Consider the following 12,077-nt stretch of genomic DNA (forward strand, 5'->3'; position numbering starts at 1 on the left):
TGCACAGCTTTTTGAAAGCGTGCGGCTGGGTGAAAAAGAAAGCTGGCAAACTCTGCATATAAGGTGAGGTGGAGGGAGGGAAATGTAGGGCTGCAGAACGAATTATTTTGTTTTACATGTATTCTTATGGGAAAACGCGTTACACACAACGAACGTTTCACATAACAAACTTGCTCCTGGAACGGATTAAGTTCGTTGTGTGAGGCACCACTGTATATATATTTTCTTTTAATGCTGTTCTGAAAGTACAGTATATATAGTCAGAGTGGAGGCAATATTAGATCAGTGTTGAAGGAATTTGCCCAATTAGTTTAATAGTTAACAGGCTAAATTCCTTGGGCTGAAAACTGCTCTCCACTTAATGAACCTGGTCCAGATTTTCAAAGGGAAGTTTTAGTTATATGACTGTCCTCTCCAGAGACAGAAACATACACAAGTGCAAATTTTGGCTACTTGAATGGCAAGATCCCCTGCACCTTGGGTTCGGCTTGAACAACACTATCCCTACGATACCGTTATGGGCACTACCATGGCTGCCCCTAGATAGATTGTGTCAACTTCGATCTGAACTTCCTATTTTAATACAGGGGTCTTTACAAACCTGGATTGCTTTGCGCTCTCGCCTCTCGACGCAATTTCTTTTCAAAACCCGAACAAAGTGCCAGATTTTGAAAAGCTGCTCGGACCCCCGGACATGTCTGCGAAAAGTAGGACATGTCCGGGGAAATCCGGACGTTTGGTAACCCTATATACCATTGGTGGCACATCTCTTATTGGTGTCATCTCCGATGTTATCAACTTTTTGTAACATGGTAAATATTGGCCGATAAAGACCTTCGCAGTCAATCCAGTCTGCCCATCATTTTACTTGCTAAGGTCCTCTATAAGATATCCTCCCTTTCCCCCCCCCCCCCCAATAACCAAGACCTACACTCAGATGATATGAATGTGGTATAAAACATGCATATCTGCTCCTGATCCATCTTGCCTGGGTGGAGGGCTTTTATGAAGGTTTTGATGAACGTTAGACTTCTGCTCTTCAGGCTGTCTGGGCCTTTGGATTCTGAGTAGAGAGAGTCTGTAGCCCCAGGAAGGAGGGAAGTCTCAGTCATCGCTCTATGGCAACACCTACAGTCCAGGACTGTGAATTGCAGCTTCTAGAGGAAAGCCATGGGCCAAAGATCCTTTCTATGATAGCTGGAGACGGAGTACAGTAACAGAGGAAAAAAAGCAGATATTGCCTATATAGTTGGCATGGTGGTGACTTCACAGCCAGCATTTAAACATGGGTGACCTGGCCTACATGGACTGGTAGGCAGCACTGGTCGCCTTGTTGGACAGATTGGATGAATCGTAAGGGACTTTATTTACTGGGTGTTATAAACCCCTCATAACTGTACATCAAGGCTCAAGCAACCATAATCCAACCTAGAGACTGGTTCCAATTCCAACTGAAGATCTAATGAAGCGGCAGAAAACTGCCCAGTCAAAAACGACATCATTTTAAACGATACAGACTTTTCACAATATGCATGAATCACGCCGGAGAGCATTTGCATGGTTCATTTCCTCATCTCCCCCTACAGCAAAGCATTTGAGGTATTTTTCCCATACCCTTTTTTCTATTTCACAAGGTATGCAAATACTCATATCAAAAGGAAAACGATTTATCAGGTGGCCCACCCTCAGTAAGCAAAGGTGTTGCTGTTAACTGTGAGGGTGAGGCCATATGTGTGGACCGGAGACAGTGAGTGGCTCTGTCCCCAGCCCTCACTTTCCTTTCTGTTTAATTATGTTTAACTCAATCGTCTGACTACAAAGAACAATGTCTCACGATAGCCGCAAGTCAGAAGAGATGGGGAAAGCAGTGGTTGAAAACTAGACGTTCTGGAACAGCAGGGGGTGCCACCGAGCTAGGTTCCCTCTAAGCTGAGCTCACAGATTTGACATGGTTGCTTACAAAAACACTTGCAAATCTAGAAAATTGTTGGGTTTTGGAACCTGTTGCTTACACACATTAAAAAAAAAAAAAAATTAAAAGCAGAGGTCACTTTGTTCACATGAAAGTCACCAGATAAATCAGAGTCAATCCATACATCCAGACTCTTCACTATTGTTTGAAGTTGACTAATTTTACCCTCTAGCAGGGCATAAGTCGAGGGAAAAGAATGAAATTTACCATGCATGCACCCATAACAATGTAGTTTTTTTTTCTGCATTTAATTTGAGGTGTTTGTCAAACATCCACCGTGAGATTTAAAAAACAAAAAACAAAACCCAGTTATTAATATGTTTAAATAGATCTGAATGCCACTGTACGCCCAGAGCCGAAAGGGGCTTATCTGGAGGAATGATCAGGGTAGTATTCGGGCAGGATGTGGGCCGACTTAGACTTACACATCCTGCAGGGATAATCAAATGTTTCATTAGACATTTTTGACGAAACTTATACGTTGTTTGTTAGATGCATAAGAACATAAGCGTTGCCTCTGCCGAGTCAGACCATAAGTCCATCGTACCCAGCAGCCCACTCCCGCGGCAGCCCTCCAGGTCAAAGACCTGTTAGTGATCTTTTACTTACAACATTTTGCCTTGTATAGTATCCCTCAATCCCCCTTTCCTTCAGGAATTCGTCCAATCCCTTTTTGAACCCCAAAATCGTACTCTGCTCTACCACCTCCTCTGGAAGCACGTTCCAGGTGTCCACCACCCTCTGAGTGAAGAAGAACCTACTAGTATTTGTCCTGAATCTGTCTCCCTTTGTGACCCTGGACAGGTCACCTAACCATACACTGTCCCAAGTACAGGAACTCAGATTATGAGCCCGCTAAGGACATCTCTTGGCTTCCCCGCAGTAGCCACGTCTTCACTATAATTCTCTCATGTACTCTTAACATGTTGCTTCTTGTGTTTCTCCTGTAAGTTGTCCTTTCAGGAAGTCAATCAAAACTTATCTCTTTGACAAATTTCTCTGACTCCACTGCTGCCTTGATGTATTCTTAAAACACTCCCAGATAAACTCGATTAATCTTACCAGGTTTAGGAAAGGGTGCAAAAAAAATCGAACCAAAAACCCGGCGTGAATAACAAATGCAGTGAGAAAGGTGATAAGTGACAAGAAAACATCATTTAGAAGATGGAAAAAGGGCCAAACTAAGGACAACCAGAAGGAGCACAAAAGGCACCAAAAGGACTGTCACCGAGTGGTTAGGAAAGCAAAAAGAGAATATGAGAGACTGGCGGGGGAAGCAAAAAACTTCAAACCATTCTTCAGGTATGTGAAGGGGAAACAACCAGCCAGGGAGGAAGTGGGACCTTTGGACGATGGAGACAGGAAGGGAGTGGTTAAAGATGAAAAAGAGATAGCTGACAGGTTAAACTTCTCGTCAGTCTTCACGAGAGAGGACACATCCAATATCCCAGAACACGAGGAGAACATAAACGGAGACCGTGATGAAAAGCTGGTCCAACTAGAAGTAAGCAAAGAGGATGTTCTCAGACAGATAGACAGACTGAAGAGCGACAAATCACCAGGTCTGGATGGCATCCACCCAAGGGTATTAAAGGAACTGAGAAATGAAATAGCGGAAACACTACGCCAAATTTGTAACCTATCCTTGAAAACTGGGGAGATCCCAGAGGACTGGAAAATAGCCAATGTCACGCCCATCTTTAAGAAGGAATCAAGGGGTGACCTGGGAAACTACAGGCCGGTGAGCTTGACCTCGGTTCCGGGAAAGGACACAATCTACGAACACATAGAAAACAATGGACAACTGAAAGCGAGCCAGCACGGCTTCTGCAAGGGAAGGTCATGCCTCACGAACTTACTGTATTTCTTTGAGGGAATAAACAGCCAGGTGGATAAAGGGGAACCATAGACATCATTTACCTTGACTTCCAAAAGGCCTTCGACAAGGTACCTCACAAAAGACTGCTTAGGAAGCTGTGGAGCCACGGGGTGCAGGGGGATATCCACCAATGGATCAAACACTGGCTGGCAGGCAGGAAACAGAGGGTTGGAGTAAAGGGCCATTACTCAGACTGGCAATGGGTCACGAGCGGAGTTCCACAGGGGTCGGTGCTGGGACCGCTCCTGTTCAATATATTTATCAACGACCTGGAGACGGGGACGAAATGTGAGGTTATTAAATTTGCTGATGACATCAAACTCTGCAGCAGGGTTAGAAACACGGAAGACTGCAAAGACCTGTAAAGAGACCTAACAAGACTGGAAGAGTGGGCAAAAAAGTGGCAGATGAGTTTTAACATAGAGAAATGCAAGGTCATGCATGTAGGGAAAAAGAACCCGATGTTCAGCTACAAAATGGGGGGATCATTGCTAGGGGTGAGCAACCTTGAAAGAGACCTGGGGGTGATGGTGGACACAACATTGAAAGCATCAGCACAATGTGCGACAGCCTCAAAGAAAGTGAACAGAATGTTGGGTATCATTAAAAAGGGTATCACGACCAGGACGAAGGAAGTCATCATGCCGCTATATCGTGCAATGGTGCGCCCACATCTGGAGTACTGTGTCCAGTACTGGTCGCCGTACCTTAAAAACGACATGGCGGTACTTGAGGGAGTTCAGAGGAGAGCAACTAAACTGATAAATGGTATGGAAAACTTTTCATACGCTGACAGGTTGAAAATGCTGGGGCTGTTCTCCCTTGAAAAGAGGAGACTTAGAGGAGACATGATAGAAACCTTCAAAATCCTGAGGGACATAGAGAAGGTGGACAGGGACAGATTCTTCAGACTGTGGGGAACCACAAGTACAAGGGGTCACTCGGAGAAATTGAGAGGGGACAGGTTTAGAACAAATGTGAGGAAGTTCTTTTTTACCCAGAGGGTGGTTGACACATGGAACACGCTTCCGGAGGTTGTGATAGGCCAGAGCACATTACAGGGGTTCAAGGAAGGTTTAGATAGGTTCCTAAAGGATGAGGGGATTGAGGGTTACAGATAGATGTAGAGGTAGGTTACAGAAATGGTCAGGAACCACTTCACAGGTCACAGACCGGATCGCTGGGCGCGATGGACCTTTGGTCTGACCCAGTAGTGGCAATTTCTTATGTTCTTAATGTAATTTCAAAAGTTTTTTGTATTATCACAGTCTGTATACAGTCTCTTCCTCTGTAAACCGCTCTGAACTGTTTGTGGTATTGCGGTATATAAAAATAAAGTTATTATTATTATTGAACCTAGTTAGGCACAGAGCAACTCAGAAATTGCGGATTAGATCAGAGAAAATACCTGCCGATAATAAATGTAAACCGCTTTGGTGACGGTGAACTGTGATCATATACAGCAAGGTTGGATAACTGTAGTCCTCAAGGAGGTTTAACATGGATAAGTGTATGGTGGATAAGTGGATAAGTGTAAGGTGATGCATGTCGGTAACAAGAATCTTACACATGAATACAGGATGTCCAGTGCAGTACTCAGAAAGACCCCCCAGGAAAGAGACTTGGGAGTACTGGTCAACCAAGTCGATGAAGCTGTCCGCACAATGTGCGGTGGCAGCAAAAAGGGCGAACAGAATGCTAGGAATGATTAAGAAGGGGATCACGAACAGATTGGAAAAGGTTATCATGCCACTGTACCGGGCCATGGTATGCCCCCACCTGGAATACTGTGTCCAGCACTGGTTGCCGTACTTACAGAAGGACACAGTACTACTCAAAAGGGTCCAGAGAAGAGCGACTAAAATGGTTAAGAGGCTGGAGGAGTTGACGTACAGTGAGAGGTTAGAGAAACTGGGCCTCTTCTCCCTTGAAAAGAAGAGACTGAGAGGGGACATGATCGAAATATTCAAAATAATGAAGGGAATAGACTTGGTAGATGAAGACATGTTGTTCACCCTCTCCATTGTAGAGAGAACGAGAGGGCACTCTCTAAAGTTGAAAGGGGATCAATTCAGTAGAAACGTAAGAAGGTTCTTCTTCACCCAGAGAGTGGTAGAAAACTGGAACGCTCTTCCGGAGGCTGTTATAGGGGAAAACACCCTCCATGGATTCAAGACAAAGTTAGACAAGTTCCAGCGGCAATTCTTATGTTATTAACCCAGTTATGTTTTCAAGATTTCTACAATGAATAAGCTTGAAATTGACTTGCATGTATTGCTTCCATTATATGCAGAGAGATCTCATGCACATTCATTGTGAAAATCTGGCCATCAAAGACCACAATTGCTCACTCTTGATGCAAGGATCCTAATGTCAAATCGAGCCAGATCATTAAGGGGGGTATTCATCGATAGGCGCTATGTTAGCGCATGCTAGCGATTAGCGTGCACTAAACATTAAATTACTCATAGCAAATGGCCTGCATTGTTGGGAACAAAATATATCATGTAGCACTGGGTTCAATCTATTCCCCCCTCTTTTTGGCAATGGAAAAATTTAATGCACCAATTTGTTGGTTTGGGAGACCAAGGATGCAGGTCTAGCTGGGAAACTACATAAATAAAACCAGACAGATCTACAACGCATTCCGAAAATCTATCAAAACCACTCTGTTTGACAAATTCATCACCTAAATAGACCTACGCTTTGTCCCCCTACAACCCAAAGCAATCCTCAGGCAATTCCTACCCCTCTCACTTTCCCTCCCATTTTCAACCCCTCTTACTTTTCCCTCCTCTACCTCTCCCCCCCCCCCACCCCTTCTTCTGTAACTTTCCCCTCATGCATCTGTAATTCGCTAAATGTCCAGCCTTCCTTCGATGTTGAACCGCCTAGAAGTCGTTTTACTATGGCGGTATAGAAAAAAAAGTTATTATTATTATTATTATGTTCAAGCGGAAGAGGTTTTGGGCCATGTGGGAACCTTATATTGTAACCCTTCCTGTTCGTGCCAGGAGCTTAAACGAGCTAACTTATAGATTTCACTCCTTTGTATTCTATTAAAGCACAGGTGTCAAAGTCGGTCCTCGAGGGCCAGAATCCAGTCGGGTTTTCAGGATTTCCCCAATGAATCTGCATGAGATCTATTTGCATGCACTGCTTTCAATGCATATTCATTGGGGAAATCCAGAAAACCCGACTGGATTCCGGCCCTCGAGGAAGGACTTTGACACCCCTGTATTAAAGGATATTGGACACGTCTCTTTCACATCTCATGGATGCTGGGGTGGGGGAGGGGTGGAAGATTCACAGATTAGGGGGTTTCGGAATAGTTGCATTTTGGATTGTGTTGGTTTGTGTACAAAGTTGGTTCAATAGTACACGTTGCTGTGGGATTGGGGGGAGTGGGGGGAGTAAGGATAGTATCCTCTAGGGCCCATAAGAGTCCAGGATCCTGGTGTGATGGATAAAGCTTATGGACGAGTGATAGGTGTTGGGGGACGGGTGGGAAGGGGATTGCACTACATTTTGTATTGCAAAATGATGATGGTTGATTCAGTATTCTTCTTTAATTGGATTATTGTACTAGTTTTTCAAGTTTATTAAGTTTTAAGTTTCAAGTTTTATTAGAATTTTATATACCGCCTATCAAGGTTATCTAAGCGGTTTTACAATCAGGTACTCAAGCGTTTTACATTAACGGGTGCTAGAATATATGTCTGTCTGTCTTTATTTCTGTCTCTCTCTCCCTCCCGCTGTCTTTCTTTCTGTCTGTCTCTCTCCCTGGCCCCCTTTGTCTGTGTGTCTTTCTGTGTCTCTCCCTGCCCCTGTGTCTTTCTTCTTTTCTTTCTGTCTCCCTTCCTTCCACTGTCTGTCTTTCTTTCTCTGTATCTCTCCCTGCCTCCTATGCAGCAGCATTTCTCTCCCCCCACTTCCCTGTGCAGCAGCCACAGCAGCATTCCCTCCCCCTACATTTCCCTGTGTAGCATCATTTCTCCCACCCTACTTCCCTGTGCAGCAGCAGCATTTCAATCCCCCCACTCCCCTGTGCAGCAGCCACAGCAGCAGCATTCCCTCCCCCTCCATTTTCCTCCCCCACACCACTTCCCTGTGCAGCAGCAGCATTTCCCCTACCCCCCCTTTCCCTTCCCACAGTCTGGCCGGCTCCCTTAGTCCCTTACCACCCCCCTTCCCTTCCCATGGTCCCGACAAACCTGTCGATTCCAGCAGCGTCTGCAGCACTCTACACACGCTGCTTCAGGGCCTTCTACTGCCCTGATTTACTCTGGCACATCCCTGATGACATCATCAGAGATGCAGCAGAGCAAATCAGGGCAGTAGAAGGCCCCGAAGCAGCGTGTGTAGAGTGCTGCAGACACTGCTGGAGTCGGCAGGTTTGGAGTCAGGACCGCGGAAAGGGAAGGGGGGGGCGGCAAAGGACTAGATTCACTAAGCCCACCAATTAACTTCTGACCACTTAGCGACCCCTTTACGACCTGATTTCCCTCTGACCTGATTCACTAACCTCTGTGCCGATCATCCTCCGATCCGCGCATGCAAATGAGGGGGAACGGTATTCAAATGCAGGCCGGAAGCGATTCACTAAAATAAAAAAGCAACAACGACTGGGCTGGCCGATCCAAAAATAAGCGACTGCTGAGGACCAGTCACTGAGGTCTTTTCCGACTGCCCTGCCTTCTGCCACCCTGCTCTCAGCCCTGATCTCCTGCTCTCTCTTGCCTGCCCCAAATCTCCTGCCTGTCCCAAACCTCCTGTTGTTCTCCTGTCTGCCCCGAATCTCTTGTTCTTCTCCTGCCTGCCCTGAATCTCTTGATCTTCTCCTGCCTGCTCCAAATCTCCTGCTCTTCTCCTGCCTGCCCCGAATCTCCTGTTCTCTCCTGCCTGCCCTGAATCTCTCCTGCTGCCCTGTTCTCACCCCGAATCTCTCCTGCCCTTCCCCGCACTATGAGCCCGCAGGTTAAAACCACGGGCTCGCGAAGAAACAAAAGTAAAGTTTTTTAAAAAGTTGCTGCTCTTAAGCATGCCCAGACCATCTACGCATGCGTCAGGATCACTAGAGAGCGATCCCAACAGTCGGATGGGGGCATGAGGGCGATTCGTGAATCAGCCCCCCTGACACAGATCAGATTGGATCCCTCACGGATCAGATCCGATCCGTGCCCTTTGTAAATCTAGCCCTAAGAGCCTATTGATGAAGGCTGGGGTTTTATGAGAATTGTATTGCGTTATGTCTGGCTGTTTCTTCTATACCATCAATAAAAATCATTTGAATAAAATGCTCATAGCAATATAATGGGTGCGTTAGGCCCTCTTTTACTAATACTCAGTAAAGGTTTCTATTGCAGCTCAGAACGCTAAATGCTCCGATGTTTACAGGACTTTTATGCGCGTCAAAGCAGCATTTAGAGCTCTGGGCCATGGTAGAAACCTTTACCGCAACTTAGTAACGGGGGTGACTAGTGTTTAGCATGTGCTAACTTGGACAGTGCGAACTAAACCATTTAGCGACCGTAGATGAATTCCCCCCCACCCCCTAAATTTCACCAAAATCATTGGAGGCCCCAATTTTCAATATTATCAATAAACACAAACATAGATCACAAGTTTCAGGTTCAACTGCGGTTCATTTTTTTATTCAAGGAAAAAAAAGATACAATGATGTCCAAATGGAAAAAAAAAAGAGATCAAGGGAGAGCAGGAATTTTTAATATAAAATAAAACAAAATAGCATTCACTTAGGGGTCCTTTTATTAAGATGCGCTAACCGATTTAGCGCGAGCTAAATGCTAAGGCACCCTTAAAATATAATGGGCGCCTTAGCTTTTAGCGTGAGCTAAATTAATTAGCGCACCATAATAACAGGACCCGTTAAATAAGTGGAGCAAAGATCCACCACTTTGAGGGGTATTTTATAAACAGGGTGTGTAAAACATTAAAAAGGGTGACGGGTCAAAAGCGCGCAAGGACAAGGGCGCGCCGACAACCCAGTGCAGACAACTGAGCGCAGGGCTTGATCGTGCCGAAGAAAACCTGTATTTTAAAGGGCTCTGATGGGGGGTGTGGGGGGGAACCCCCCACTCTACTTAAAAGGGATCGTGCTGCCTCACGCTGCCATGTTGGGGGGGGGTGGGGGGGGTGTAACCCCCCCATTATACTGAAAACTTAACTTTTTCCAGTATAATGAGGGGGGTTACAACCCCCCAAAGACCCCACAACACCAGCGCGATCTCTATTAAGTAAAGTGGGGGGTTCCTCTTTACAATACATTTTTTCTTCGGCGCGATTAAGTCCTGCGCTCAGTTGTCTGCGCTCGGTTGTCGGCATGTGCTTTTGACTATGAACCCCATTTTTATGCTTCTATAGAAGCAACGTAGGTATTCATGTACCTTTATTAAACGGGCACCCAAAACGCATGCAAATGTGCACGCATAAATTTACACCTGATCTGGGGCAGGTACACACAGCATAACCCTACCCCCAAGGAAGCCTCATAGTTAGGAAGAATATGCATTTTCATCCAAAGACACAGGGGTGAACCAAAGAAAAAAAAAATGGCATTAAAATATGCGGAAAAATAAAGAAATTAAACATCAAAAATAAATACCACAAATCAGGGAAGCCTACATATTCTAAAGTGTGACGCAGTGAACTAAAGATATCCAAGGATGGATTGATCAGCAGTCGGTGCCCTACCTAGAATGATTGTCACTCCCTAATACTGCTTGCTACGGGGAGCCTTCTGGAAAGTAGGAACTACGAAAAAATGATCTGGAATGTTCCCTCTGCTTCTGGAACCCAAAGAAAGCTCTACGTGGGATGCCCCTCCTTGCCAATGAGTTGTACTAAGAACAGTCACTCGAACAGTTCAATTTTATTTAATATACCACAAATAAAATAATTACCTAAGAGGTTTACAAATCAAAATTATAGGGGTTGAAATGGGAAGATGGAGAATTACCTGGGGAAATTAATATAAATCCAAACAAAGGACTAAAATATAATTAATCAGTGAAGGGCATAAAAGTTAGGGAAGGGTGTGGAAAAAAAAATTAAGTGGGATTTGAAAATGGTTTGGACAAGCTTCTGGAGGAAAAGTCCATAGTCTGCTATCGAGACAGACATGGAAGAAGCCTGTGCTCGACCTGGGATTGGTAACATGGAATGTTGCTACTATTTGGGTTTCTGCCAGGTACCTGTGACCTGGATTGTCCACTGTTGGAAGCAGGACAATGGGCTAGATGGACCTACGGTCTGACCAAGTATGACTATTTTTAGGTTCTTATAGAACTTACAGGACAGTGAAAGAATAACTCTTTCTGTAAAGGGGTTGTGAAGGGGAGAGGAAAGGGGGTAACTTAATTATCTGGGATCAGGAACAAATGCTTTAGAAAAAAAGTGCACTTTAACATGGCCTTAACCCTTAAGAATGAGAATTCAGTTTGTAGATGAAGAGAAATGTTATTCCATAAGGTAGGAGAGATGATTGAAAAGAAAGAGGTTCTTACAGAGTGCAAGCCTATTGGAAGGTATGAAGGTACAACTAGGAGGCGTTGTTGGAAGGAAAGTAGGGTAAGGATAGGACAGGGGTAGACAATTCCGGTCCTCGAGAGCCGGAGCCAGGTCAGGTTTTCAGGATATCCACAATATGTATGTGATGGATTTGCATGCACTGTCTCCTTGAGATGCAAATCTATCTCATGCATATTTATTGTGGATATCCTGAAAACCTGACCTGGCTCTGGCTCTCGAGGACTGGAATTGCCTACCCCTGGGATAGGAGAATAAGGAATAAGATGTCTGAATAAAAAGAGGGGAAGCCTAGAGTAAAGAATTTGAATAATAATACTGAAAAGAATCTGATATTGTATCGGTAGCCAGTGTTCAGCCTGGATTAGAGGGGTGACACTATCAAGTTTCTTAGCACCATATATTACTTCAACTGTGTTATTTTGATTACGTTATAATCGGTATAATTGTGGTAAGTCAGAAGGAAGAGAATTACTATAGTCAAGGCAATAAATTACAAGAGAATAAATAAGAAGGCAGAGTGAAGGTTTGTCGATAAAAAGATCTCGCAAGGAGTACTTGGCGAAGTATTCAAAATGATTTCTTAAGATTGCAGAGATGTGCTTTAAAAGTGAGGTGACTCTCAATAAGGACACCGAGATCTTAAATCTTGTCTTTGATTGGGATGGGTGGAGGGAA

The sequence above is a fragment of the Geotrypetes seraphini genome, chromosome 5 (assembly GCF_902459505.1).
Source record: "Geotrypetes seraphini chromosome 5, aGeoSer1.1, whole genome shotgun sequence".
Classification (NCBI taxonomy): domain Eukaryota; kingdom Metazoa; phylum Chordata; class Amphibia; order Gymnophiona; family Dermophiidae; genus Geotrypetes; species Geotrypetes seraphini.